The 27,457-nt window shown below is 40.5% G+C and overlaps 1 long non-coding RNA gene and 1 other non-coding gene across 2 annotated transcripts in view; one reads left to right on the top strand and one right to left on the bottom strand.

Moving 5' to 3' along the window:
- The first annotated feature begins 1,542 nt into the window (after positions 1 to 1,542).
- LOC120095588 (uncharacterized) overlaps positions 1,543 to 27,457 on the top strand; it is a 113,338-nt gene continuing 87,423 nt past the window's right edge. Inside the window, exon 1 of the long non-coding RNA XR_015632879.1 lies at positions 1,543 to 1,734. This is a non-coding gene — a long non-coding RNA (uncharacterized LOC120095588). The remainder of the gene's footprint in view (positions 1,735 to 27,457) is intronic.
- LOC120095746 (small nucleolar RNA SNORA17) lies at positions 24,977 to 25,109 on the bottom strand. The gene has a single exon (XR_015633800.1). It is a non-coding gene; the product is annotated as a small nucleolar RNA SNORA17 (small nucleolar RNA).

The raw sequence follows: 27,457 nt of genomic DNA, 5'->3' as shown, positions 1-27,457 counted from the left end.
CACCTTCTTAAACTGAAGAAGAAAACCTATTTGATTTGTACATTTTCAGAATCTTTGTATCTCTTGAGGACAATGTCACTACAGAAACAGGAGCAGTTGGAGACATTCTTAACCTGCTTGTTGAGGTAATGTAACCTTGGACTTTATAGCTGTCACCCCCAGGATTTGTTGTACAGTGTGCTGGCAGTAAAGCTAAGATGGTCAATACAATGGCAAGCGAAATGGCTTCCGTCGGCAATGAGTGTTATAAATCTGAACTTCCTCTGGAATTCTTTCCCCCGGATTTCCTAAGTAAGTAGCCACATATTTATATTGACACATAATTATAAGGGACAGGGGCTAGAGCTGTGCGATTTGAAACACAGGGAAGTGAGTGGTAATGTGAAATAAATGCTAGTGTTGATCTGAAATCACCACAATTCAGCTAACATTTACTGAAGACCAGGCATTATGACTATATACAGCATCTCATTTAAATACAGGATGCCAGGGAACAAAGTTGGTGTCACCAACAGAAACAGGCTTGGTTTATAGGGCAGATTTCTAAAAATTCACTTTGGAGCATAGGAAGTGCTGGCATGTGAAAGACAGAAAGTATATCTCTGTGGTAGAGTTTTCCGGGAAAGATCAAGCTACAGTCAGCCCGAGGGTGCAACTCTATCATGATTGGGTCCACCATTGGACAGTGGGTATAGCTCTGCCCAAGAAAGACTGTCCTTATTTGCTCCCAATAGGCACCTGCTTAAATCCTGCAAAATGTCTACCTTACAGGAAACAGTCCTAGTCCAAGGTCAAGATAGGTTTTGGCAATTTCTGGCAGGCTAATGAAACCACCGTAAAGGGGTATGAAATACAAGTCTGAAGAGGAAGGAAGGAAGGAAGGAAGGAAGGGAGGAAGGAAGGAAGGAAGGAAGGAAGGAAGGAAGGGAGGAAGGAAGGAAGGAAGGAAGGAAGAAAGAAAAACAACAGCAAAACAGCAAAGGTCAAATAACCTTTCAAGGTCACATCCTAGGGAAAAGCAGTGGAGATATATTCCAAGGTGTCTCTGGCACAAACCACCTGCACTACTTTAAAAAGAAACTAAATCAACCTTGAACTCAGTACCTTACTTCCTGCCCTCCTTCCTTTGCCCTCAACTCCAATTATTTTCCAAGAAATGCCTACTTTGTGAAATTGTGAGTAAACAGATCTCAGGGGCCACCCAGTAAGGCACTCTCCAAAAACGGTTGCCTGAAATGCCTCCAGGTACCCCTCATCTGATCCCAGCTTTATTTCCACCCATCCATAGAGGTTTTTAAAACGCAAGTGAAGGAAGGAGTCTGTCCAAGGATGAAAAGTTAAGGGAAACAAGATCGTTTTCTTTAAGCTGTTTGCAGAAAGGTGGTTCTCGTCATTTCCAGATTCCCCGAACAGATAATCTCCAAGGTATCAGTGGAGTTAAACGGACGGGACTTTTTCCCTCCCCCTCCATTCTCCAAGCATCAGTCCAAGAGGAGGGAGGGGACGAAAGAAGGACTGGGAGGAGGAAAAGTGGAAGAAGCTAGAAGAGCAGGGTGCTGAGGGGAGCCCCGGGCGTCGGCCCTCGGGTGGACTGGCGGTCTGGAATCCGCCCTGAAGCTGCGCCCCAAGCTGCAGCGCGCATTCAGCTCGCCGCCCAAGAGCAGCCCAGACGCGCTGCTGTGGCCAGGCAGGACCGCGGCGGGCTAGGGACCAGAGCCCCACAGCTTCACTCCGGTAAGTACGCAGAGCTGCCCTGGGGCACTGGAGAGCGCGCGGAGGGCGGTGGGAGGCACCGGATGGAAAAGCCTGGCTAGCCCTAGGGTCGGGGCCCCGGAGGCGGAGGTGGAAGAAGTGGGGGGTATGGGGGTGGTAATGACAATTCCTTACCCCTGCTACTTTGATGGAACCGCACCAAACTGAAACTCGCTGTCTCTGCCGTCTCTGCTTCGCCAGGGCTAACTTTGGGGGAAAGGCAGGATCCTGGGTGGAGCAGGTGGTCTTCAGTGCATGAAGAAACCTGGTCCCAGACCCTGGGGAGAGATGTGGGTTCCAGACTGTGACGCCAACATCCTAGTTAGGGTGCAGGTATCCAGTGAGCTTGCTAAGGTTAGAAGCTAGGATATGCAGAAACCCAACTAGAGGTCATCCAATCCATCACTTGATCATATCTGGAGATGATCAAACACAAAATGGTAAGATTTGTGTAGGAGTTTCGAGAGGGTGTAGACAAGAAAGCATTGATAGTTTTCCAACTTTACTTTCCATGGGTCAGGATAGATGAGGTAAAGCTCCAAGCAGACCCTCACCTTGATCCACAAAGTCCCTAGCTGCTGCAGAGGCTTGCCTAGGAAAGATTTGTTGGTCTTTTCTTGTTTACAGGGAAGGGAAAGAAAGGGGTGGCAGAATGAGGGGCCATGCTCCTGTTCCTGGTGTTTGTATCCAAAGGGGCTAAAAGAACCTCAGCTGCAAGCCAAAGTGAAGGGATCAAAGAAAGGAGAGGAGCATGCATAGGCTCAGAGGTGGGCAGTTGGACTGCCTTCAGTGTAGAATCTGGTTTGGCCACTGGGTAGGAACAGGACTGAAAAGTACTGCCATGCATTTGAGGAAAACACTGAGGTAGAGACTTCGTTTTCTCCTCTAGCTAAATGGTTCGTGAGCACTGCAGTGATTACTAAGGGATGATGATGAGATGAAGGGTGGCAATTTAAGAAAACAGGTAGCCTGCCCAGACCTCAAGTTTTTCTGGAGGACCAAACTCATTGCCATTCACCTGCATTTTAAAGGTGCTGGTGCCCAGACAAAGGAAATAATAATGTTCTCAAATGAATTCTGTTTCTCTCCCGTTTACATATACATCTGAGCCTAGGTTTGGTGATCAACAATATGGTGATGTTCACACTTGATTTGCCCTAAATGTTTGTTTATAGGGAGACAGACTGAACTTGGCTGTCTTCCACTGAAGGAACAACAATCCCACACAGCTGAGGGAGGCTGAGGAAGCAGCTCCTCTCTGGTTTTCATTTACACCCCTGCCCCACTCTGTAAACTTAAGAGCAAACGCTAATATCTCTACTTCCAGCTTTCTCATAAGATGGAGTAGTCCTTGCCTTTGTCCATCTCATTCAAACCTATCTGCCCAAGGTCCCTTCCCTAAGGAAATCTGTTATCTGCTGAGTTCATTCAAAGGTGCTCTACTCATCTTTGTGACCAGTGTTCTTTATAAAGAACTGAGATGCTTCAGGACAAATGTCCTACCTGCCTGGTATTAGTCACAAGTTTCCAGATGTACCAAATAACTTAGTTTCTCATTATTATCAAAACAATTTTAGTAAAATTTCCCATGCACTCCTTAATGTGTCATTTGTTCCAGCTTCACCCATTTAGGCTTATTGCAGAGCTAATGGCTATGTGTGCTACAGAAGCTGCTCCACTCTGACAGATAACAGAGGGCTTTGTTTATTAGGATGGAGATGTAAAGAACAAAGCAGTGTTTGCCCCTTGCTTCCTCAGGGGGCCTATATGTAGCACACTGAACAGGCTCTTTTAATTCTTTAAGATAAATAAAAACACTCAACTGCTTTTACAGGAGTTCTTAGATACATTGTTCTTATACTTACCACCACAGAACTGATCATAACAGTTCATCTCTGTAAGGAAGTGCCTTGTTTTCACATAAATTTGGTGCATGTGATTCTTTCATAGACTTCCAGCATGATAACATCTTCATGGAAAGTACAGAGATATTGGAAGTTCTCTTCTAGTGAAAGTGGTCTCTTCTGAAATGGTTAGCTGTCACTGAAACAATTTCAAGGATGTTTGAAGGACACTCTATGACATTACCACAAAATAAACAATATAAAAATGGCAGACATTTTTTCATTTATTTTATGTGCATGGATGACTGCTCATAATGGGCATGTGGTACTCACAGAGGACTGGAGAGCATCAGTTCCCTGGGACTGGATTGACAGATGGTTGTGAGCTGCCATGTAGGTGTTAGGACTTGAACCTTAAGTCTGGAAGAGCAACCAATGCTCTCAACTGCTGAGCCATTCCTCGAGTCCCTGAACATAATATTTTTAAATCGATGACAGGATTCTCTTCTTCATTGTCAATTTCATGAGTGGGAGCGATGCTTACTGAGCAGAAAAAAAATGTGACACAATGATTGCTACCAGGTCATGTGATCCCTACGGAGGTATCTATAGTCATCCAACATAGACCCACATAGAACCTCGGTCCCTGTGCTAAAAGAGAAATGATGTAGCTACTTGAAAGCATAACAAGAAATGTTTCAGAGCCGTGGGTGGCACACAAGTTAGCCACAATGACATCAATGAGTACCCCTGGTATTTGAGAGCTGAGACTGTTTGGATCCAACAACCCCCCAATTCCTTCAGGGTCTTATCTTCTCAGTTGTGATTTGTAGCCTTTAACACACGGTATAGAATTTACCCTTCCTTTCTATATATGTGGAAAGAAATAAAGTTCTTGTTCTGCTTTGTTTTTCAGCAGAAGTGTTTTACCAGGATACCCTTACTATGACACAAAGCTCATCTGTGGGGAGCTAGAACCCTCACGGAGGTTGTCAGCATTGCTTAGTGTAGTCTTTAGCCAGTGGTAACAACAGACAGTGGTGACAAGCAGTGGGATTTTGGATGTATTCAGAGATGAAAGAATCAAGAATTGATTGACTAATACAGTTGGTAACAGAAGGAAAGGAATCAGAGTTCCTGCTTAGGGGTGTGGGCTCAGCCTCTGTGAGAATGCAGTTGCTGCTGAACCGCATGGGAGACTGGCAGGGACAAAGGAGTTTCTTGTGGTTTATAAGACGTCTTGACAGAGGATTCAAGGGGTAGTTGGGACAGAGCTCAGGGGAAGAGATAGAGTTTGAGATGAAAATGTGAATCACCCATACATAACTGACATCCAAAACACTGAGAATCTATGGGAAAACAAGAAAAGATATTTAGATGATCAAACAATCTAGAACAGTCCAAGACACTGAAGGCTGTAGGAGCAAGGCAAGGCAATTAGCGAGTAGCAATCAGAAGATTCAGGAGAATTTCAGAAATATGTGAGACCAGAGACATCAAAGAAGAAAAGAAAAGTATATTAAGAAGGAAGGAAGTCCAGCGTTGCAGAAGGGTTCAGTGATGTGAGGACAAAGAGTTATTTGAGAATTTAAATGACGCTCAGGTTAGTCAACTTTCCGTGACTTTATCAAAATAACTGAGAAAAATCAATTTTTAGAAGTTTTAGTCCCTGATAGCTGGGCTCTGTTGCTTTGGGTCTGTGATAGCATAGTGTGTTCATCACTGTGGTGGGAGCCCTTTTAGGAATGTGGAAACACGCATGGAAAGAGGCCGGCATCCAATATCCCACTCAAGGAAGGGCTTACCAGTCCTGACCTAATTCCTTCTCAGTCCTGACCTAATTCCTTCTCTGTCCAGTTCCTCAAGCTTGTGCTGCCTCCCAATAGCCCTCAACACATAGACATGTCTTGGGGGACATTCAAGATTAAAACTGTATCTCAGCCTAGCCCATAGAGAGCTTGAGATCAGGCTAGGATACACAGGAAGACTAGCTTTGAAAAAAGCTCTCACACTCTGATACTCTTTACTTTGTTTAATTTTTTTTGAAAATTTCATATATGTGTACTGTGTTTACATTATCCCCACCAATCTCTGTCCCCTTTCCACTTATAGCACTTATAGCAATCCTCATGAGTCATTTCAGTCAAAATTATAATGATTCAATATTGATTCATAACATTGAACAGAAGTTGTAAACCTACTAGCTCTAATTCCAGGAATTTTTCTTTGCATTAAGTTATGTTTAGTTAAATTAATATATTCTCAAAGTTAAGCAAACAATTGAAAAAACATAAGTACCTCTAAATTAAAAAAACCTAATAAATTATGAATATCTACTCCATGAAAAATATCCAACATTTAAAATTATTAAGTCAACTTTTCATGTATTTAAATAAATAGATCTTCCAAATATATTCAACATGAAGAAAAAATCAGACTTTGTGGATGATTACTAACAAAGAAAAATAAGGTTATACATGAAACCTTGTCAACAAATCAAGAGCCAGCAATGGTTTGGTACTTTGTAGGGAGGAAGGGGATGTTTGTGGAAGAATATAATGAAAAAGGGAATATCCGGGAAAGGGGGCTTTTATTTTGTTTTCTTTTGTTTTATTTGCTTTTGTTTTGGGGTTTTTTTTTTCTGTCTCACAAATGTTCAAATAAGTTCCATTTATTTTATGATTTTTTAAAAAAATTCTATCCATTTCAACAGCCCATGAACAGTTCCAGAGTGTGTGTTTTAGTCTCCCTACACTTGTAGTTTCTGTTGCACTCAACTTCTAGTCTTATTTCATTTTATATTGTTTACTTAGTATTTATTTACATCCCAAATGCTGCCCTCCCTCCAGGTCCCATCTCATAGAATCCCTCCCCCATCCCCCATCCCCCATCTCCCATCCCCATCAACCATCCCCTTCACCTAGCTGACTGAAACAGATGTAGATCTGAAACCCACAGCCAAATGTTAAACGGAGGTCAGGGACCATTATATAAGACTTGGAAGAAGGACCAAAGGTCCTGAAGGGAATTGCAGCCCACAGAATAGACAAACAATGTCAACTAACCTGAACTCCAGGGAGCTCCCAGAGCCCAAGCCACCAACTAGAGCATACGTGGCTGGACAGAGCCCCTTACTCCCACCCTAACCCCGGCACATAGGTTGCCTTGTGTGGCCTAGTGGGAGAAGATGCTCCTAACCCTGCAGTAACTTGGTGCTCCAGGTTGAGAAGGTACCCAAGGACTTTTGTTTAGTTCAGTTTTGTTTTCTTTTTGGTTTTGGGGAGTGAACACAGGAACTTGTGCTTGCTAGGCAACCATTCTGCCCCTGAGCACCACATCATGCCTCTGAATTATAGACACAGTTACCCATTCAAAACCCTAAATAAAATTTTATGCATAATTCTGAAACATGTCATTTAAAATAATAAGAGGAAAGAAAAGATGTGGTGGTGGAAAAAAATGAAAACTATATATAGCACAAATCTTTGAAGAGCTTTCAAAAAGTAGATTAAAGGTAGCTGGAGGGAGCCATGGAGGTTTGGTTTTAAAAATGGGAGTCATTAATGCCTAAATTAAATGACAACAGAAGGAATAACACTTTTAAAAATAATAAGAATGAAAAGGACAACGGCCAAGCCGATACCTTTAGCAGGCTGTAGGGGTGATATTCCAGGCATTTGTAAGAAAAAGAGCTACCAGAGCTACCATGGTTAGGAACCATGGTTGAGAGAGGCACCTTCTGGAGACCTGCAGATGTGGACTTGTGCTTTGGCCCGCAGGCCACATGGCCAATCTCACTGTAGCCCAGGTCGTTGGTATAAATTACTGTGATCAGACTCCATAAAGTCTCCACTTCTAATGACATTCCTCCATGAGCCTCTCATCAAGGCTTTTCTTACAGTGGTCAGCACTCCCCAGTGCTGCTGAGCAGCTGGTCAGCAGCTCGCAGGCTCATTAGAGATTTAGTTAGTTTACAAAGTCCTGTGTCCTTCACCCTCAGCAGGATGCTACTTCTGCTGACTGAGAGGACTGAGCTGCCTCAGGCGGCATCTCCTCCACTTCCAGTCCTTGACAGTTCATCTGCTAAGCTGTTTTCCTTCCTCTAAAGCTTCCCCTCTTTCTGTTCCAAGTCCCACAATAATCTTGGAGCAGGCTTCAACCCCCTCCAAACTTTATCCTCTGCTTTATTAGTGATCCCATTGTGTACGTGGATTATTCACATGGGATCTCTCCCATGCTTAAACCACTCAGATAAGCAGAGAAGCTTCACAGGATGCTAAGCCCTTCTTCAGCTACAAGCCTAGCCAGTCTTCTCTTTCTCAGCCAGCTTTGAACACAAGAATCTAATTCACACTGTGCCACCATCTTGCTATTAATTTCTTTCCCACCACTGGCTTACACTCCCACCACCCTCCACAAAACCTTGTCTCCTTGGACTTCTTAATGAAATTGAAGAAAGCTAACCATCAGAAGTTCTCCCACAGGCTCTTCTTGTCCAGCAGAAATGGCACATCTGGATCCACTTCCTACACTGCTTCTCTGCCTCAGTGGTCATGGACTGTAGCTGTCTTCTCTACTCAGTTCTTTTTCTCTTTTGATCAATGATCCTTAAGAATCAAGAGAGCAAACTTTTAAGAAAATCAAAAAGACACAAACAACTATCATTTCTCTTTCCAGAGAATAAAGCTCGCTTCAGGAAATTTCCAATGATGAAAAGGCTCTCTAAACCCATTCTATAGAATAAGAAGGAGTTCTCTCTGACACTGTCTCATTAAAAAATTCTACCAGCTACTACGATTTCACTCACTCTAAATAAAATGGTGATACTAATTATTCTGAATGTGAGAATGAACCCTGACTCAGCATTCCAATGCTGGGCTACGGACATGCATCACCATGTCTGATGTTGTTGTTGTTGTTGATGTTGTTGTTGTTGTTGTTGTTGTAGGTGGTGGTGGTGGTGGTGGTGGTGGTAGGGTGATGTTCAAGACAGGGGTTTCTCTGTGTAACATCCTTGGCTGTCCTGAAGCTTGCTCTGTAGACTAGACTGGCTTCAAACTGAGATATTCTCCTGCTGCTGCCTCTCAAATGCTGGGATTAAAGGTGTGTCCCACCACCACCCCTCTCGCCATGGCTATTTTTAATTGTATATTTCTATCTTTATTATTAATTAATTTTATTTATTTACCTTCCAGCCACCACCACCACCCCATCCCGGTATCCCTCCCACAGTTCCTCATTCCAGTCCTCTTCCCCCTTACTTCTGAGAGGGTGCTCTCCCCTGTCCCCATCCTCCTTCCCAGGGTCCTCGAGTCTCTTGAGGATTTAGGCACATCATTTCCTACTGAGACCAGACCAGGCAGTCCTCAGTAATAGTGTCAGGCCTTGGTACCTCCTCATGAGATGGATCCCAAGTTGGGCCAGTCACTGAGAGACTTTTCTTTAGACTCTTCTCCATTTTTGTCCCTGCAGTTCTTTTAGAAAGGAAAAATTCTGCATCATAAGTTCTGACTGTGGGTTGGTAGCCCTTTCCCTCCATTTGGGGCCCTATCCCCACTGTTGGATATTTTGACTAAGGTCATTCCCATTAAGTCCTGAGAGTCTCTTAAGTCACAGGTCACTGAGAATTCTAGAAGGTCTCCCCACCTCCCACCCCTGGAAGCTAAATATTTCCATCCATTCTCCTGGTCCTCTGGGCTTCTGTTCTGCTGGCCTCTAAACTTGAACCTGCCCCCATTATCCCACCCCTCCACTTTCCAGCTCAGGTACCTGCCTCCCTCTACCTGCCATGATTATTTTGTTTCTAAGTGGGATTCAGGCCTGAAAGGCCATCCTCTGCTGCAAATGCAGCTGGAGCCATCAATTGCTCCATGTGTACTCTTTGGTTGGTGGTTTAGTCCCTGGGAAATCTGGGGGTCTGTTTGGTTGATATTGTTCTTCCTATAGGGCTACAAACCCCTTCAGCTCCTTCAGTCCTTTCTCTAACTCCTCCATTGGGGATCTCGTTCTCAGTCCAATGGTTACCTGTGAGCATCCACCTCTGTATTTGTCAGGCTCTGGCAGAGCCTCTCAAGAGACATCCATATCAGGCTCCTGTCAGCATGTACTTCTTGGCATCCACAACAATGTCTGGGTTTGGTGTCTGTATATGGGCTTGATCCCCATATGTGGCAGTCTCTGGATGGCCTTGCTTCAGTCTCTGCTCCAGTTTGTCTCTATATTTTCTCCTGTGAATATTTTGTTCCCTATTCTAAGAAGGACTGAATAATTCACACTTTGGTCTTCCTTCTTCTAGAACTTCATGTGGTTTGTGAATTGTGTTTGAATATTCCCAGCTTTTGAGCTAATATACACTTATAAGTGAGTGGATACTATATGTGTCCTTTTGTGATAGGGTTACCTCACTCAGGATGATATTTTCTAGTTCCATCCATTTGCCTAAGAATTTCATAAAGTCATTGTTTTTAATAGCTGAGTAGTAGTCCGTTGTGTAAATGTACCATATTTTCTGTATCCATTCCTCTGTTGAAGGACATTTGAGTTGTTTCCACCTTCTGGCTATTATAAAGAAGGCTGCTATGAACATAGTGGAGCATGTGTCTTTGTTGTATGTTGGAGGATCTTTTGGGTATATGACCAGGAGTGATAAAGCTGGGTCCTCAGATAGTACTATGTCTAATTTTCTGAGGAACATCCAAAGTGGTTGTACCAAATTGCAATCAAGGAGTGTTCCTCTTCCTCCTCATCCTCACCAGCAGCTACTGTCACCTGAGTTTTTTTTTTCATGTTTTTTTTATTAACTTGAGTATTTCTTATATACATTTCGAATGTTATTCCCTTTCCCGGTTTCCGGGCAAACATCCCCCTCCCCCCTCCCCTTCCTTATGGGTGTTTTTGAACTTTGCCCTTCTGACTGGTATGAAGTAAAATCTCAGGACTGTTTTGATTTGCAGTTCCCTGACAACTAAGAATGTTGAACATTTCGGTAGGTGCTTTTCAGACATTTAATATTCTTTGGTTAAGAATTCTTTCTTTAGCACTGTACACCAATTTATTTGATTCTCAAGAGATGAATTTCTTGGTTCTTTTTACATATTTGTATATTAGCTTTCTATCAAATGTAGGATTAGTAAACATCTTTTCCCAATCTGTTGGTTGCTGTTTTGTCCTAATGGCAGTACCCTTTGCCTTACAAAAGCTTGGCAATTTTATGAGGTTCCATTTGTTGATTCTTGATTGAAAAGCACATGACATTGGTGTTTTGTTCAGGAAATTTTCCCCATGCCCATGTGTTCGAGGCTGTTCCCCACTTTCTCTTCTATTAGCTTGAGTGTATCTGGTTTTATATGGAGGTTCTTGATCCACTCGTACTTGAGCTTTGTACAAGGAGATAAGAATGGATTGATTTGCATTCTTCTACACGCTGAGTTCCAGTTTAACCAACACCATTTGTTGAAAATGCAGTCTTTTTTCCACTGGATGTTAAGATCAAGTGACCACAGGTGTGTGGATTCATTTCTGGGCCTTCAATTCAATTCCATTGATCTACCTGCCTGTCTCTGTATTAATACCATTTAGTTTTTATCACCATTGCTCTGTAATACTGCTTGAAGTCAGGGATGGTGATTCCCAGAGAAGTTCTTTTATTGTTGAGGATAGTTTTCACTATCCTGGGTTTTTTATCATTCCAAATGAATTTGCAAATTGCTCTTTCTAACTCTATAAAGAATTGAGTTGGAATTTTCATGGGGATTACATTGAATCTGTAGACTGCTTTTCACAAAATGGTCATTTTTACGATATTAATCCTGCCAATCCATGAGCATGGGAGATCTTTCCAACTTCTGAGATCTTCTTCAATTTCTTCAGAGACTTGAAGTTCTTGTTATACAGATCTTTTACTTGCTTGGTTAGTCACACTGAGGTATTTTATGTTATTTGGGGCTACTGTGAAGGATGTCATTTCTCTAATTTCTTTCTCAGTCTGTTTATCCTTTGAGCAGAGGAAGGCTACTGATCTGTTTGACTTAATTTTATACCCAGCCACTTTGCCAAACTTGTTCATTAGACTCAGTAGTTCTCTGGTAGAACTTTTGAGGTCACGTAAGTGTACTGTCCTATCATCTGCAAATAGTGATATTTTGACTTCTTCCTTTCCAATTTGTATCCCTTTGACCTTTTGTTGTCCAATTGCTCTGGCTAGGACTTCAAGTGAGATATTCAATAAGGAGGGAGAAAGTGGGCAGCATTGTCTAGGACTGAATTTTAGTGGAATTGCTTCAAGTTTCTCTCCATGTAGTTTGATGTTGGCTACTATTGGTTTGTTGTATAGTGCTCTTACTACGTCTAGGTATAGGCCTTGAATTCCTGAAATTTACAGGACCTTTACCAAGAAGGGGTGTTGAATTTTGTCAAATGCTTTTTCAGCATCTAATTAGATGATTTCGTGGCTTATTTCTTTGAGTTTGTTTGCATAGTGGATTACATTGATGGATTTTCTTATATTGAACCATGAAGTATACTTGATCATGGTGAATGATTGTTTTGATGTGTTCTTGAATTCAGTTTGCAAGAATTTTATCATCAATATTTATGAGGGAAATTTGTCTGGTTATCTTTCTTCATTGGGTCTTTGTGTGGTTTAGGTATAAGCATAATTATGGCTTCAAAGAACGGATTGGGTAGTTTTCCATCTGTTTCTATTTTGTAGAAGAGATTGAAGAGTATTAGTATAATATTTTCTTTGAAGGTCTGATAGAATTCTGCACTAAACTCATCTGGTCCTAGGCTTTTTTTTGGGGGGGGGGTTGGGAGACTTTTAATGTCTGCTTCTATTTCTTTAGGGGTTATGGGGCTTTTTAGATGGTTTATATGATCGTGCTTTAATTTTGGTACCTGGTATCTGTCTGGAAAATTGTCCATTTCCTCCAGATTTTCCAGTTTTGTTGAATATAGGCTTTCGTAGTAGGACCTGATAAGTTTTTGAATTTCTTCCAATTCTGTTGTTATTTATACCATTTCATTTCTGATTTTGTTAATTTAGATACTGTCTCTTGCTTTCTGGTTAGTCTGATTAAGGGTTTATCTATTTTGTTGATTTTCTCAAAGAACCATCCCCTTGTTTTCTTGATTCTTTGTATAGTTTTCTTTGCTTCTTCTTGGTTAGTTTCAGCCCTGAGTTTATTTCCTGCCATCTACTCCTTTTGGGTGTATTTGCTTCTTTTTGTTCTAGAGATTTCAGGTGTGCTGTCAAGTGGCTAGTGTGTACTCTCTCCAGTTTCTTTTTGGAGGCATACAGAGCTATGAGGGGTTTTGTTTGTTTGTTTGTTTTTGGTCTTCTGGTTTTGTTTTGTTTTTTGGTTTTTTTTTTTTTTTGCTTTCATTATGTCCCATATTTTTGGGTATGATGTACGTTCATTTTCATTAAATTCTAAAAAGTTTTCAATTTATTTCTTTATTTCTTCCTTAACCAAGTTATAATTGAGTAGAGCATTGTTCAGCTTCCATGAGCATGTGGGTTTTCTGTCATTTTTGTTGTCATTGAAGACCAGCCTTAGTCTGTGGTGATCTGATAGAATGCAAGCGATTATTTCAATCTTTTTGGATCTGCTGAGGTCATTTTGTGACCAATTATATGGTCAGTTTTGGAGAAGGTATCATGAGCTGCTGAGAAGAAGGTATATTGTTTTGTTTTAGGATAAAATGTTCTACAGATTTCTGTGAAATCCATTTGGTTCATAACTTCTGTTAGTTTCTCTATGTCTCAGTTTAGTTTCCCTTTCCATGATCTGTCCATTGCTGAAAGTGTGGTGTTGAAGTCTCCCACTATTATTGTGTGAGGTGCAATGTGTGCTTTGAGCTTTAATAATGTTTCTTTTATGAATGTAGATGCTGTTGCATGTGGAGCATAGATGTTGTTCAGAATTGAGAGTTCATCTTGGTAGATATTTCCTTTGATGAATATAAAGTGACCTTCCTCATCTTTTTTGATAACTTTTGATTGAAAGTCGATTTTGTTTGATATCAGAATGGCTATTCCAGCTTGTTTCTTGGGACAATTTGCTTGAAAAAAAATTTGCAGTCTTTTACTCTGAGGTGGGGTCTGACTTTGTCACTAAGGTGTGTTTACTGTATGCAGCAAAACACTGGGTCCTGTTTACATACCCAGTCTGCAGTCTATGTCTTTTTTTTCTGAAATTGAGTCCACTGATGTTAAGAGATATTAAGGAATATTGATTGTTGCTTCTTGTTATTTTTGTTGTTAAAGGTGGAATTAGGTTTGTATGACTATCTTTCTTTGGGTTAATTAATAGAAGATTAATTTCTTGCATTTTCGAAGATGTAGCTTCTCCCTGTGTTGGAGTTTTCCATTTATTATCCTTTGTAGAGCTGAATCTATGGAAACATATTGTGTAAATTTGGATTTGTCGTGCAACATCTTGGTTTCTCTGTGTTGATTGAGAGTTTTGCTGGATATAGTAGCCTGGGCTGGCATTTGTGTTCTCTTAGGGTCTGTTTGACATCTGCCTAGGATCTTCTAACTTTCATAGTCTCTGTTGAGAATTCTGGTGTAATTCTGATAGGTCTGCCTTTATCTGTTACTTTACCTTTACTTCTCCATACTGCTTTTAATATTCTTTCTTTGTTTCATGAGTTTGGTGTTTTGACTATCATGTGATGGGAGGGATTTTTTTCTAATCCTATCTATTTGGAGTTCTATAGGCTTCTTGTATGGTTATGGGCATCTCTTTCTTTAGGTTAGGGAAGTTTTCTTCTATAATTTTATTGAAGATATTTACTGGTACTTTAATTGGGAATCTTTGTTCTCTTCTAAACCTATTATCTTTAGGTTCAGTCTTCTCATTGTGTCCTGGATTTCCTGGATGTTTTGGGTTAGGAGTTTTTGTATTTTGTATTTTCTTTGACTATTGTGTCAATGTTTTCTATGGTATTCCCTACACTTGGGATTCTTTCTTCTATATCTTGTATTCTGTTGATGCTTGTGTTTATGACTCCTGATCTCTTTCCTAGGTTTTCTATCTCTAGGGTTGTTTCCCATTATGATTTCTTTATCATTTCTATTTTTATTTTTTGATCCTGGATGGTTTTGTCCTTCACCTGTTTGGTTGTGTTTTTCTTTAATTCTTTAAGGGATTTTTGTGTTTCTCTTCAAGTGCTTCTACTTGTTTACCTGCATTCTCCTTTTTTTCTTAAAGTCCTCTATCATCGTCATTAGATGTGATTTCAAATCTGCATCTTGCTTTTCTGGTGTGTTGGGGTATCCAGGGCTTGCTGTGGTGGGAGAACTGGGTCTGATGATGCTAAGGGGCCTTGGTTTCTATTGCTTATGTTTTTGCACTTGCCTCTTGCCATCTGTTTATCTCTGGTGTTAGCTGGTCTTGCTGTCTCTAACTGTGGCTGTAAGGCTGTGTTTCAGCACTCCTGGGTCACCAGCTCTCTCCCCATAGGATCTGGGTTCAGAGAACTGTGGCACAGGATCAGCTTCAGAGTGCAGACAGAAAGCAGAAGGATCCTGTCCCAGGTTGCTCCTTGGTTCCTGTGCCTGAGGGCTCTGGGCAGGTCCCTCGGAGCAGAAGTGGTGGTCTTACCTGTGCTCTCAGATGTGTCAGCACTCCTGGGAGACCAGCTCTCCCATGGGGATTTGGATATGAAGAGCTTGGCACAGGGTCAGCTCCAGGTGCAGATGGAAATCCTACACCATTTTTTAATTGGATTATTTGGTTTTTTGGAGGTTACCTTCTTGAGTTCCTTATATAATTTGGATATTAGCTCTCTATAGGATGTAGGGTTAGTAAATATTTTTTAACCAATCTGTAGGTTGTTGATTTGTCTTATTGACTATATATCCTTTCCCTTACAGAAGCTTTTCAATTTCATGAGGTCCCATTTATCAACTCTTGATCTTAGAGCATGAGCCATTGGAGTTCTGTTTAAGAAATCTCCCCTCTATGCCAATGAGTTCAAGGCTCTTTCTCACTTTCTCTTCTATTAGCTTCTATTATATTCAGTGTATCTGGTTTTATGTTGAGGTCTTTGATCCACTTGGACGTAAGCTTTGTGCAAAGTGATAAATATTGATCTATTTCATTCTTTTATATGCAGACCTCCAGTATACCAGCACCATTTATTGAAGATGCATTCTTTTTTCCACTGTATGTTATTGGCTTCTTTGTCAGAGATCATGTTTCCATAAGTATGTGGGTTTATTTCTGGATCTTTGATTCCATTCCATTGATTGACTTGTGTGTCTCTGTATCAATACTATTCAGCTTTTATGCAATCTGTAGTGCAGCTTGAGGCTGGGATGGTGAATCCCCCATAATAATTTTATATTTCTGATAAAGGTATCTCAAGTGCTGATAGAAACTGGTTTATAAGTTTTCATATCTGAGTCTTTCATTGATTATTCTTAATTTCTCCTTAAGCTTAGTAATCTTTTGATATATAAATAAAAATAATATCCCTACCATTGTCATTAATGGAAAACTAATACTACTGAGGATAAAGCATAATAAGAAAAAAAGATATATTACTTCTGTTGGTTTTCTTCATATATTTATTATCGATTAAAAGTCTTGAAATTAAACTTGACTCCTTTTTAGCCTTTAAAAGAAAGATTAACAGAAGAAAAAAACGTTTCACCAAACTGGAAGTGTAGTACAAAAATTAAGAAAATTCAAAAGAGAGTAAGTTCCCAGGTTTCCAACACTGTCCGTGCTGTGACAAGTATTTACACTGAGTAGCACCAAGAGTACATATCTTACATTTGAGTAAAGTGTTCTATCTTCTGTCTTTCTAACAAAGCTCATTAAGTTAAAACCACTGGATATCAAAATATGGACAGACCGATGACCTTCAAGTCCAGCCTATAGGTTCATAATTATACTTCCCTGACTTGTTCAAGCATTTTAGCCACTTATATCTCATAAAAGAGACTCCCAGTTCCCCTCCCTCATTTCCCCATAAATTCATTCACTATTCTACCTCTATGCCCTCTGAATGTGCTCTATTCTCCTAAGCACCCATTACTGAATTTAACTTAGCGTGCCTCGATGCTTTTACCACTGTTTACAGCCACTTTCCTGATTTGTGCCTAGTCCCTTTGAGTTATTTTTCCCATTTCCCCCAAATGAATTTTAGGATTAATTTTGATCCATGCTTATAATATTTATCTGCACTGACTTGCCTGCCTGTCAAGTGTATCTTAAAGACAGCATTCCTCTGCCCTGTAGGGCCCCCTCCATCCCTCCCTCAACTCCATTGCCAATCATGCCAATCTTTTAGTCATTTGCAAGAACTAAGTTGTCTTTTTTCCCTTCCATGAGCACTTCCTTCATCAGCCTTCTGTCTGTGAATCCCTCAAGAGCGTCTGTGCTGTGCTGTTTATATTTTATTGACTTGTGTCTCTTCTCTCCAGCTTGGCCAGTGTGTTCCTGTAGGGAAAGCCTTTTGATCTTAGTGTCTGATGGAATGATTCACTGAGCTTTGCATGAAGAGTGTCAAAGAAAACCTCCTCAGGGATCTATCAACAAATGATGTCACTGACTGTGTCACAGCCACCCTAGGGTGGAAGTGAGTTCTAGAAACCTTCTCACATTTTCTCTTTCTCTGTGCAGTGGAGACGTTATGACATTTCAGCTCTCACAAACTTGTTCATAAAATTAAGAGAAAAAAACCTCAGAAGCTTTGTCACACAATCTTCTGTGCCTAGCATTTCCAAGCCAGATGGCTAGTTCTTTTATATAACAAAACTTTAAGGGAAGGAAATTTCATAAACTCTCAATAACCCATTTTACTATTTGACAGTCTCTATTTCATATATATATATGAAATATATTTATTTTTTATTTCATATATATTGAATGCATTTAATTTTATTTCATATATATGAAATACATTTATTCTTATTTCATATATATGAAGCTGAGATTGTTATAGCAATTCTAATTTTTTATTCTAGTCTTTTTAAAACAGGAATATAAGGTTACTGTTTATTCATGCCCCTCCCCCTCCCCTTCCTTATGGGTGTTGCCCTCCCCATCCTCCCCCCATTGCCGCCCTCACTCCAACAGTCTAGTTCACTGGGGGTTCAGTCTTAGCAGGACCCAGGGCTTCCCCTTCCACTGGTGCTCTTACTAGGATATTCATTGCTACCTATGAGGTCAGAGTCCAGGGTCAGTCCATGTATAGTCTGTGGGTAGTGGCTTAGTCCCTGGAAGCTCTGTTTGCTTGGCATTGTTGTACATATGGGGTCTCGAGCCCCTTCAAGCTCTTCCAGTTCTTTCTCTGATTCCTTCAACGGGGATCCTATTCTCAGTTCAGTGGTTTGTTGCTGGCATTCGCCTCTTGTTTGCTGTATTCTGACTGTGTCTCTCAGGAGCAATCTACATCCGGCTCCTGTCTGCCTGCACTTCTTGGCTTCATCCATCTTGTCTAATTGGGTGGCTGTATATGTATGGGCCACATGTGGGGCAGGCTCTGAATGGGTGTTCCTTCAGTCTCTGTTTTAATCTTTGCCTCTCCTTTCCCTGCCAAGGGTATTCTTGTTCCCCTTTTAAAGAAGGAGTGAAGCATTCACATTTTGATCATCCGTCTTGAGTTTCATTTGTTCTAGGCATCTAGGGCAATTCAAGCATTTGGACTAATAGCCACTTATCAATGAGTGCATACCATGTGTGTCTTTCTGTGATTGGGTTACCTCACTCAGGATGATATTTTCCAGTTCCAACCATTTGCCTACGAATTTCATAAGGTCATTGTTTTTGATAGCTGAGTAATATTCCATTGTGTAGATGTACCACATTTTCTGTATCCATTTCTCTGTTGAAGGGCATCTGGGTTCTTTCCAGCTTCTGGCTATTATAAATAAGACTGCTATGAACATAATGGAGCACGTGTCTTTTTTATATGTTGGGGCATCTTGTGGGTATATGCCCAAGAGAGATATAGCTGGGTCCTCAGGTAGTTCAATGTCCAATTTTCTGAGGAACCTCCAGACTGATTTCCAGAATGGTTTTACCAGTCTGCAATCCCACCAACAATGGAGGAGTGTTCCTCTTTCTCCGCATCCTCGCCAGCATCTGCTGTCACCTGAGTTTTTGATCTTAGCCATTCTCACCAGTGTGAGGTGAAATCTCAGGGTTGTTTTGATTTGTATTTCCCTTATGACTAAAGATGTTGAAAATTTCTTTAGGTGTTTCTCAGCCATTCGACATTCCTCAGCTGTGAATTCTTTGTTTACCTCTGAACCCCATTTTTAATAGGGTTATTTGTCTCCCTGCGGTCTAACTTCTTGAGTTCTTTGTATATTTTGGATATAAGCTCTCTATCTGTTGTAGGATTGGGAAAGATCTTTTCCCAATCTGTTGGTTGCCGTTTTGTCCTAACCACAGTGTCCTTTGCCTTACAGAAGCTTTGCAGTTTTATGAGATCCCATTTGTCGATTCTTGATCTTACAGCATAAGCTATTGGTGTTTTGTTCAGGAAATTTTTTCCAGTGCCCATGTGTTCCAGATGCTTCCCTAGTTTTTCTTCTATTAGTTTGAGTGTATCTGGTTTGATGTGGAGGTCCTTGATCCACTTGGACTTAAGCTTTGTACAGGGTGATAAGCATGGATCGATCTGCTTTCTTCTACATGTTGACCTCCAGTTGAACCAGCACCATTTGCTGAAAATGCTATCTTTTTTCCATTTGATGGTTTTGGCTCCTTTGTCAAAAATCAAGTGCCCATAGGTGTGTGGGTTCATTTCTGGGTCTTCAATTCTGTTCCATTAGTCTGTCTGTCTGTCTCTGTACCAATAGCATGCAGTTTTTATCACTATTGCTCTGTAATACTGCTTGAGTTCAGGGATAGTGATTCCCCCTGAAGTCCTTTTATTGTTGAGGATAGTTTTAGCTATCCTGGATTTTTTGTTATTCCAGATGAATTTGCAAATTGTTCTGTCTAACTCTTTGAAGAATTGGATTGGTATTTTGATGGGGATTGCATTGAATCTGTAGATCGCTTTTGGTAAAATGGCCATTTTTACTATATTAATCCTGCCAATTCATGAGCATGGGAGATCTTTCCATCTTCTGAGGTCTTCTTCAATTTCATTCTTCAGAGTCTTGAAGTTCTTATTGTACAAATCTTTTACTTGCTTGGTTAAAGTCACACCGAGGTACTTTATATTATTTGGGTCTATTATGAAGGGTGTCGTTTCCCTAATTTCTTTCTTGGCTTGTTTCTCTTCTGTGTAGAGGAAGGCTACTGATTTATTTGAGTTAATTTTATACCCAGCCACTTTGCTGAAGTTGTTTATCAGCTTTAGTAGTTCTCTGGTGGAACTTTTGGGATCACTTAAATATACTATCATATCATCTGCAAATGGTGATATTTTGACTTCTTTTCCGATCTGTATCCCCTTGACCTCCTTTTGTTGTCTGATTGCTCTGGCTAGAACTTCAAGAACTATATTGAATAAGTAGGGAGAGAGTGGGCAGCCTTGTCTAGTCCCTGATTTTAGTGGGATTGCTTCGAGTTTCTCTCCATTTAGTTTAATGTTAGCAACTGGTTTGCTGTATATGGCTTTTACTATGTTCAGGTATGGGCCTTGAATTCCTATTCTTTCCAGGACTTTTATCATGAAGGGGTGTTGAATTTTGTCAAATGCTTTCTCAGCGTCTAATGAAATGATCATGTGGTTTTGTTCTTTCAGTTTGTTTATATAATGGATCACGTTGATGGTTTTCCGTATATTAAACCATCCCTGCATGCCTGGGATGAAGCCTACTTGGTCATGGTGGATGATTGTTTTGATGTGCTCTTGGATTCGATTTGCCAGAATTTTATTGAGTATTTTTGCGTCGATATTCATAAGGGAAATTGGTCTGAAGTTCTCTTTCTTTGTTGGGTCTTTGTGTGGTTTAGGTATAAGAGTAATTGTGGCTTCATAGAAGGAATTCGGTAGTGCTACATCTGTTTCAATTTTGTGGAATAGTTTGGATAATATTGGTATGAGGTCTTCTATGAAGGTCTGATAGAATTCTGCACTAAACCCGTCTGGACCTGGGCTCTTTTTGGTTGGGAGATCTTTAATGATTGCTTCTATTTCCTTAGGAGTTATGGGGTTGTTTAACTGGTTTATCTGTTCCTGATTTAACTTTGGTACCTGGTATCTGTCTAGGAAATTGTCCATTTCCTGCAGAGTTTCAAGTTTTGTTGAATATAAGCTTTTATAGTAAGATCTGATGATTTTTTGAATTTCCTCTGAATCTGTAGTTATGTCTCGCTTTTCATTTCTGATTTTGTTAATTTTGACACACTCTCTGTGTCCTCTCATTAGTCTTGCTAAGGGTTTATCTATCTTGTTGTTTTTCTCAAAGAACCAACTTTTGGTTCTGTTGATTCTTTCTATGGTCCTTTTTGTTTCTTCTTGGTTGATTTCAGCTCTGAGTTTGATTATTTCCTGCCTTCTACTCCTCCTGGGTGTATTTCCTTCTTTTTATTCTAGAGCTTTTAGGTGTGCTGTCAAGCTGCTGACATATGCTCTCTCCTGTTTCTTTCTGCAGGCACTCAGAGCTATGAGTTTTCCTCTTAGCACAGCTTTTTATTGTGTCCCATAAGTTTGGGTATGTTCTACCTTCATTTTCATTAAATTCTAAAAAGTCTTTAATTTCTTTCTTTATTTCTTCCTTGACCAGGTTATCATTGAGTAGAGCATTGTTCAATTTCCACGTATATGTGGGCATTCTTCCCTTATTGTTATTGAAGACCAGTTTTAGGCCGTGGTGGTCCAATAGCACGCATGGGATTATTTCTATCTTTCTGTAACTGTTGAGGCCTGTTTTTTGACCAATTATATGGTCAATTTTGGAGAAAGTACCATGAGGAGCTGAGAAGAAGGTATATCCTTTTGCTTTAGGATAGAATGTTCTATAAATATCTGTTAAGTTCATTTGGCTCATGACTTCTCTTAGTCTGTCTACGTCTCTGTTTAATTTCTGTTTCCATGATCTGTCCATTGATGAGAATGGGGTGTTGAAATCTCCTACTATTATTGTGTGAGGTGCAATGTGTGTTTTGAGCTTTAGTAAGGTTTCTTTTACGTATGTAGGTGCCCTTGTATTTGGGGCATAGATATTTAGGATTGAGAGTTCATCTTGGTGGATTTTTCCTTTGATGAATATGAAGTGTCCTTCCTTATCTTTTTTGATGAGTTTTAGTTGGAAATTGATTTTATTTGATATTAGAATGGCTACTCCAGCTTGCTTCTTCTGACCATTTGCTTGGAAAGCTGTTTTCCAGCCTTTCACTCTGAGGTAGTGTCTGTCTTTGTCTCTGAGGTGTGTTTCCTGTAGGCAGCAGAATGCAGGGTCCTCATTGTGTATCCAGTTTGTTAATCTATGTCTTTTTATTGGGGAGTTGAGGCCATTGATGTTGAGAGATATTAAAGAATAGTGATTATTGCTTCCTGTTATATTCATATTTGGATACGAGGTTATGTTTGTGTGCTTTTCTTCTCTTTGTTTTGTTGCCAAGATGATTAGTTTCTTGCATTTTCTAGGGTATAGCTTGCCTCCTTATGTTGGGCTTTACCATTTATTATCCTTTGGAGTGCTGGATTTGTATAAAGATATTGTGTAAATTTGGTTTTGTCATGGAATATCTTGGTTTCTCCATCTATGTTAATTGAGAGTTTTGCAGGATACAGTAACCTGGGCTGGCATTTGTGTTCTCTTAGGGTCTGTGTGACATCTGTCCAGGATCTTCTGGCTTTCATAGCTTCTGGTGAAAAGTCTGGTGTGATTCTGATAGGTCTGCCTTTATGTTACTTGACCTTTTTCCCTTACTGCTTTTAATATTCTTTCTTTATTTTGTGCGTTTTGTGTTTTGACTATTATGTGACGGGAGGTGGTCCAAACTATTTGGAGTTTTGTAGGCTTCTTGTATGCCTATGGGTATCTCTTTTTTTAGGTTAGGGAAGTTTTCTTCTATGATTTTGTTGAAGATATTTACTGGTCCTTTGAGCTGGGAGTCTTTATTCTCTTCTATACCTATTATCCTTAGGTTTGATTTTCTCATTGAGTCCTGGATTTCCTGTATGTTTTGGACCAGTAGCTTTTTCTGCTTTACATTATCTTTGACAGTTGAGTCAATGATTTGTATGGAATCTTCTGCTCCTGAGATTCTCTCTTCCATCTCTTGTATTCTGTTGGTGAAGCTCATATCTACAGCTCCTTGTCTCTTCTTTTGGTTTTCTATATCCAGGGTTGTTTCCATGTGTTCTTTCTTGATTGCGTCTATTTCCATTTTTAATTCCTTCAACTGTTTGATTGTGTTTTCCTGGAATTCTTTCAGGGATTTTTGCGATTCCTCTCTGTAGTCTTCTACTTGTTCTCCAAGGGAGTTCTTCATGTCTTTCTTGAAGTCCTCCAGCATCATGATCAAATATGATTTTGAAACTAGATCTTGCTTTTATGGTGTGTTTAGATATTCCGTGTTTGCTTTGGTGGGAGAATTGGGCTCCGATGATGATAAGGCTACTTTTTTAACAACAATATTTCATCTGTTTGGAAATAATTTTCAACAATATTAAACAACATTTTTCTATTAAGGAACTATTAATATACTTCTTTTACAAATATTTTTCAATGTCACCCAGAAATCTCTGCCAATAGTTAAGTTTGTTTATTGCTTTTTTTGTTTTTATTTGGGTCTATGTTAATTTCACATCATGCACTCCTATCCTACTCATCTCCCGCTCCCCTCATACTATCCTCTACCCTTGCCACCTCCCCCTAACAAATTAAAAAATAGTTGTGTGGAAGAGGCAATGTGTCCCACAGTATATACCCTTCTGTCCATACTTCTCTGTTTGCAGATATTCATTGCAATGACCTGTAGGTGTGGTACCAAGCCTCTTGCTTCTGCTACACTATCAATATTGGACCCTCACTGGGACTCTTCTCAGTTATCCTGTTGCTGCCCTGTGTCATGGAAATCCTATAGTTTTGGATCTGTAGAACCAGCCCCTTCATACACTGCTTAAGTTCATCCAAGGGGCAAGTGTTGGAATATGCCAATTTAAATGCCTGGATCTGGGCCTGCGTGGTATCTGAGCTGGTTAACCTCGCACCTCTCACCCACACATCTTCAGGGCTAGCTCATCGCCAACCCCGGCAACCAGAGCCAGCTCTACCGTGCTGCCCAGGGAAAGGTCATGACCCAATCTTCCGTGTGTTGCAATCAGTGAGGGACAGGGTCAGTTTTTCCACTCTCATGACCCCATGGCAAGTGCTCACACATGCCATAGATGGCCAGGGTGAAGGAGAGGAGAAGGGCCTCTCTCATTCCTTTGTACCACTGCCCAACAGACAAGATCCCTGTGCTCAGGCCTCAGGGCTGGCTCATCTCCAAACCCCACCTCCAGCACTAGCTATGTTGCCCTGTGAGGTAGAGGATCTACTCTCTCAAATACTGCAATAGGTAAGGGGCAGGACCAGCTCTCATGTTCTCATGACTTCCTTCAGGGTCAACTCTTCCCCCTGCCACTGGTACTGAGGGCAAAAACTACGGGAGGATTTCTATACATATACATATACATATACATACACATACACATACACATACACATACACATACACATACACATACATATATACATATACATATGTTATCATGCCACACAGCAGACAAGAGTGCTGCAACTGATAAGAGGCAAGACTAACTCTCTTGTTCTCATGACGGCAAATCTGGGCCTCCTGCCTGCCACAGGTGGTGAGTAGGGAGGAGGATATCTCTATTTCATCCATGCCACCACACAGGAGGTGAGTGGTAAGGGCAGCTCTCCCATGCTTGTATCCTCATTGCCAGTTTATTTTCAACTCCTGCAGTGTGCAAGGGACCCGATCTCCTGAGTACTACCACTGCTTAGGGGTCCCCAGGCAGTAACCCAGACCAGTAATATCCCCTGGCCTTTGGCAGTAATAGACCCCTGGTGCTGTAGGGCCACTGACCCAGATGTGTTCCCTCATGGAAGCCTGGGCCAGGTCCCCACTGTGCTCTGAGATAGCATCAGGCCGTTCCTCGCTACCCTTGAGTCTCCAGTTCTGCCTCTCTTCATTGTACCCACATCCTTCTCTTTCTCTTTCTTTTCCATTTCTCCACCACCCTCTTAGTGGTGCCCAGGACCTCTGAGTGTCTAGGGTCATCTCAGAAATGGCCTCAGCAGTAATTTTGACCCCAGGCAGACCATCTCAGCTGCGGTGTACACCATCAGGCCTATGAAGTGTCAGACTAGTGCTCATCTCAGGCTACTTCTCTGTTAGGTAACCCTGGCACTAGACTAGTGATTGTCTCAGACTAGCTTTTCCATGAAATGTTAGGCTACTAAGCATTCAGTTTGTCACAGATCAGAACACTTGAGTGTAGAAATAACCTCTTTCCTCTCTGCCACCTACTGACACACATGTGACACAGCAGCCACACCTGCAGTGCCTCCACGGGCAAATATTTATTGTTTTTTAATCTTGTAAATAATGTATTAGTGTAGTAGCACACATACTGAGAAATTAATAGAATAAAGGCTGAAGAGAGTACTTTATGTCAGTGGGGATTAGTATATGCACATTTAAAAAAAGACAAGGCTTGTGTGCCACCAATTTATATTTAAATTTATAGTTTATGTTTAAAATGTTCCTTAGAGAATACTATACATATGTTTCGATCTAATACTTTGATATTCGAAGCATTATTAATACATTATAAAATATATAATACATGACTTTGTTTTCTAGTTAACATTGTAAGGGTGATTCCTAAGCACTGTCTTAATAGCTAAGACTTTGGAGGAGACTTACACTCCTGAATACGTTTAAAGCAGTAATAAGGAATGAGCTACTTGCGTCTTCTTGAGACCTTTCTTCAAGCTTTCAGTAATAAACTATAGGTCTGGACCAGTGAGTGCTCTGCCAGCCTCCAGTGCAGTAGCTACAACACAGCGCAAATCATGCAAGCATCATTCTGCTCTTCTTAGGCAGCTGTGCCCGTCAAGCAAAGAACCGTTCAATCTTTATCACTCTGCCTGAAGTGAAAGAAGTGGCTCTTTATCACTCTGCCTGAAGTGAAAGAAGTGGCGTCTTCTCCTTTCCCTTTTGTAACTGGGTCTGGGTTGCCTGTGATAGGGGGTTTCTATTTTTTTGACAAGAGAAGTCCAGAATTCATGTGGTCAAAGAACCATTCTCTGAAACTCATCTGTGGCTCGCTCTTCTTTAATTCCTGACTTCATTCAAACACTCACCATCAACTCTGTGAGATGTTAGAGGACATTAATTTTTGTTTTGCAGTTGTAATCCTAGAAAGGCCCTTTGAATGAAGGCTCAAAATCTGAACAAAAAATTGTACAAAAGAAATTTACCAAGACTAAGCTAATTCTATGTGTTTCCTTTCCTCCCAGTAACTTCCAACATTAAAACTAAATACAAATTCTTATTGAATACCATCACGACCCTGTATCCCTAAAGATATAGAGAAGAATCTGTTTAAAGTGTTGTATTATCTTAAAAGCACAAATTAATCATGACGTTTTTAAATTGTAAATAAGCAATACTATAGAGACAAAAGAAGCTTGTATTAAACCAATGTCACATTCAGGAGTATGATGTCTGGAAACAGCTCATCTGTTGTAATATATGAATATTGTAACACATATATGAATATATAAAATTCATATTGAAAGGTAAGGAAGTATGTGCTTTGTGAGAAAGTAAGCTTCAGTTTATCTGTGGAATGCAAAAGTCATATCAGATCCCTGCAGGATGAAATTTAAAAGTGCAGTTTTTCTAACCCAGCTAGTCCCAAATAATTGAAATGGAGATCTATTGATTTATTGAACAAGCTTCAAGCACAATAGCTCTGCAGATATTCCTAATCCTCTCAGTACCTAGCTAATTCCAAGCCCTGAGTTACTTGCACTCTGTCTCTCTTTAGCTCTCTTCACGGAGAATGAATTCCCTTCATGATTCTCCCTCATGCCTGATCTCATGGTAATCATCTTCTTCTTCCTCTACCCCATGGCCTTCTCCTGGACCCTCACCTGTGTCTTTTCTCTTGGCTCTCCTCCTGCAGTCCCTTGACTGGGATTGGAAGTCCAGACGTTTTGTCCACTTTGTCCAGTCATTGGCTGTTTAGCCTTTTATTAATTTAATCAAAACTAATAAGGGAAGATTCTTTACACCACACTGATCCAGGAGATCCTTCACTATTCATCACAATGCCCATCCATGGACTGTGACTAGATCTTGAAGTACAGAAATCAGCATCTGAATACACAGTGCATAAGACCAATCTCCAGAAAATTCCCCACCACATAAATGGGAAGGCAGCCCCTGACCTGAACACAAACTAACTGAATAACTACAAGAAGAATTTGGAATATTCTATCTGTGAAGCCAGAGTAAAATCATAGTATTGTGAGAAAATCATGTTTGATGGGTTTCAAAGCTGCATTTAAATATACTGTTACACTTTATCATCCCAGTAGGATAGGGTCAATCATGTTCATTTTGCAGAAGGATGTGATTCCAAAAAGATTAAATGGTACACTTAGAAGGTGAAGACTAACAACTGGTTAAACTTGGTGCAAAATTTATCACTTTAACTTGATCCACTAACATTTTTAACTATAGATCTATGTTACAGCCTTTGAAACTAGGAAATGCATCCTCCTCTCTTTACTATGTACTTCATCAGCTCAACTGTCACATGTAAGGTAATGAGACATTAGGAAGATGTTTCACTCAGTAACTTTACGTTACAGTCATGCAAACCTTGGTCCCATTCACAGAACTCAGGCTTCTT

The sequence above is a fragment of the Rattus norvegicus genome, chromosome 11 (assembly GCF_021556685.1).
Source record: "Rattus norvegicus strain SHRSP/BbbUtx chromosome 11, alternate assembly SHRSP_T2T, whole genome shotgun sequence".
In the NCBI taxonomy this organism is placed as follows: Eukaryota; Metazoa; Chordata; class Mammalia; order Rodentia; family Muridae; genus Rattus; species Rattus norvegicus.
The sequence above is the reverse complement of the archived record's forward strand: the minus strand, read 5'-3'. Positions and strand labels throughout refer to the sequence as shown.